This window comes from Silene latifolia, chromosome X (assembly GCF_048544455.1).
Source record: "Silene latifolia isolate original U9 population chromosome X, ASM4854445v1, whole genome shotgun sequence".
Taxonomy (NCBI): Eukaryota; Viridiplantae; Streptophyta; class Magnoliopsida; order Caryophyllales; family Caryophyllaceae; genus Silene; species Silene latifolia.
The window spans coordinates 152,814,654-152,817,693 of record NC_133537.1 but is presented as its reverse complement, the minus strand read 5'-3'; the positions used below and the strand labels follow the sequence as shown (position 1 = coordinate 152,817,693).

The 3,040-nt window shown below is 42.2% G+C and overlaps 1 non-coding gene across 1 annotated transcript; it reads right to left on the bottom strand.

The window, feature by feature from the left end:
- Nucleotides 1-521: 521 nt before the first annotated feature.
- LOC141625131 (small nucleolar RNA R71) lies at nucleotides 522-627 on the bottom strand. Its single transcript, XR_012534927.1, has one exon. It is a non-coding gene; the product is annotated as a small nucleolar RNA R71 (small nucleolar RNA).
- Between the last annotated feature and the right edge of the window lie 2,413 nt (nucleotides 628-3,040).

Here is a 3,040-nt window from a genome sequence, read left to right as displayed (position 1 = left end):
CAGCACCCTCTTCCTCCACCCTATCACTTCTCTACATTTCACACAACTCTCCACCAAACAACTCTCCCCTAAACTCACCTACACATTCACAACACTTTATCCATACCGACGACACCGAATCTCCAAGACATAACATTGTGAACAACGATATGGCGGATCAACCTATGGGATACTATAATAGGCTGGATCCCAACCGGGCTTGTTCGGCAATCGACTACGGAGCTCTTGCTCCCAACACTTTTGAGCTTCGACACCATGTGATAAATTACATGCAACAAGATGTGTTCCATGGGATGAAAAGTGAAGATGCCCATCAACATCTCACTACATTCAAGGAGAAAGTGGGTTCTATCAAGCATAACGGTGTAACCAAAGAACAAATACTCCTAATGCTTTTCCCTATCACCTTGAAAGACAATGCTAAGAAGTTGTTGAATTCTCATGAGCCGGGTACATTTACCACTTGGGAGGCTTTATCTAAAGGTTTCATCAACAAGTTCTACCAGCCATCTAAGACCGCAAGAATTTGACATGAGATTCAAACCTTCAAACAAAGACCCATGAAACTCTAAGTGAAGCTTGGGAACATTTTAGGGATCTCCTCACATCTTGCCCACACCATGATATCCCAAAATGGATGACCACCCAAACCTTTTTCCAAACTCTTGAACAAAGGTTTCGGGATATGATCGTGGCGGCATCCGGTGGTAATTTTGATAACATGAACAATGCTCAAATCACGGAAATGATCCAAAATATTTCCGAGATGGAGAGTAGCTATGCAAGGGATGTGGAATACAAGAGTGAGGGGTCTTCTAACATAGGAGCAGAGTACAAGGCTAAGTTGGATGACTTGACCAAGAAATTTGAGGAGTTCAAGATGGAAAAGAAGCAAGGGGAATTACGGCAAGTTCAGGAGGTCGGCCCTAGTCACTCTAAGTTGTACTGTGTCCAAGAGCCTAGGTCTCCTCCTAGACATTATCCTCCACAAATGAATTGTGATTATTGTGGCGGTGTGGGGCATATAATTGAGTATTGCTCATCAATTCCACAAGATGACCAACAAGACGCTTTATTCTTCAAGGGCAAGTGCGCCAAGGGTCTCTTATCAATGCTATGAGACTTTCTACCGTGCCTTTCCAAACCAAGATCCCAAACTTTCTTATGCGGAGAAACCATTGGAACCCAAGTATCAACAACCACAATACATGCCTCCACCAAAGCCCGATCATTTGGGGCAATATAACCAAAACCAAGGTCAAGGCTTTAATTTCCGGGGTCAACGTCAACATGACAATCCCAACTACATTCCACCACATCAAAGAGACAACTACCGCAACCAACAACAAAACCCTTAATTCCAACAAGGGTATCAAGAACAAAATCCACCATTTCAACAACCTTTCAACCAACAACAAGGGTATCAACAACAAGGGTATCAACAACAACAAAACTCTTACCCATCTCCACAAAACCAGCAACAATACATTGAACCACCAATCCCCAAGTCCTCCCTTGAGAAAATGTTAAGAGAAATGGATGCAAAGGCCGAGAGAAGAGAGGCTCAAGTGGACCAACAATTCAAAAGCTTGAAGGCCGATCTCTCCAATGTCCAAGCACACCAAAGGACATTTGACTCATATATGGCCAATAAAAGCCCCTCTTCCTCACAAAGAGTCCCACATTTATTGCCTCCTCAAGGGTCTCATCCTAGAGATGGACCGCCACCACACCAACAAGCTCACGTGGTGACCTTGAGGAGCGGAAAATATTTAGAGGATCCTTACAAGGATTATGAACCGAAAAGGAAGAGGGACGTGATGAAATATGGAGAGGGGAGTCCACCCCTCTCACCCACAAGTAGAGGTGACAGCACTAAGAAGGGAAAGGTGAGTGAACAACTTGAAGATGACGAAAACTTCGTCTTGGAGGAAATTGTGATTGAAAGGGACCGAGAAAGAGTGGTTTAAAGAGACCAAGGTAAAAGAAAGGAATCAAAAGAAGCGGATACCATCAAGCAAGCTTCTACTTTCGAAAAGACCTACAACCCTCTACTACCATTTCCCAATAGAAGTAGAGTAATGAATGAGGAGAAGAAATTCTCTAAATTCTTGGATATGTTGAAGAAAATTGAAGTTTCATTACCTTTCATCGAGGTAGTGACACAAATGCCACTCAATACAAAATTCTTGAAGGATGTTTTGACAAAGAAGAGGAGCATTGGAGGAGATGGTCTAGTGGCTCTTAGGGGGTAATGTAGCGTGATCTTAATCAATCCCATGCCGGAAAAGCTACAAGATCCGGGTAGTTTCTCTATGTAGACACCTCATTTTTGCACCTCCCGTCAAACACCCAGTGATGATTGGGCCGCATGTTTAGCATTTGTCGTGATTTTATGACGTTTCATAAATCGGTTAATAAAAGGTAAATCATAAACTCTTGTCTACCGCATGGTTGTCATCTAGGTGTCATTACGGTCGTTTTAGCAGTAATTATAGTTCATTTGGAGCCGGGTCAAAAACCGTCTTCATTTCCTAAAACCGTCAAATTCCGAGTCAAAAAGCAATGTGCTTGTCTACCTAAGGTTAGGATGTCATAAAATGTTGTGAGCAAATCTCATTTTGAGTCTCATATCACTTCTTTGGGCTAAAATTAAAGTTTATATTACAAAATGTGCATTTCATTTAGTTAAAATGACAACTCGACTTTTAGGCTTGTTTTACGAGGTGATAACGACTTTTTTGGGTCAGGCCTATTTTTCAGAAAGTTCAAGATCTTTTTCTTAGATTTCCAACGCCACCAAAATCACCTTAATCTGAGGCTTGTAGAGAAATTTATGCCTAAAATACGACAGGCTGTCAAACGCGTTTTCTACGCGCAGAAGGATCCTACCCGAGAAATGACGCAGCAAATGCTTCGCCTCTTTGAACGATCGCAGCACCTGCTGCGCCTTTTCTCAAGGCTTTCTTTTCGTCCAAGTTTACGTGTTTCAATTAAGTCGGTTATTTCCGGACCTTTCTTTTCTATTCCTTTCCAAATT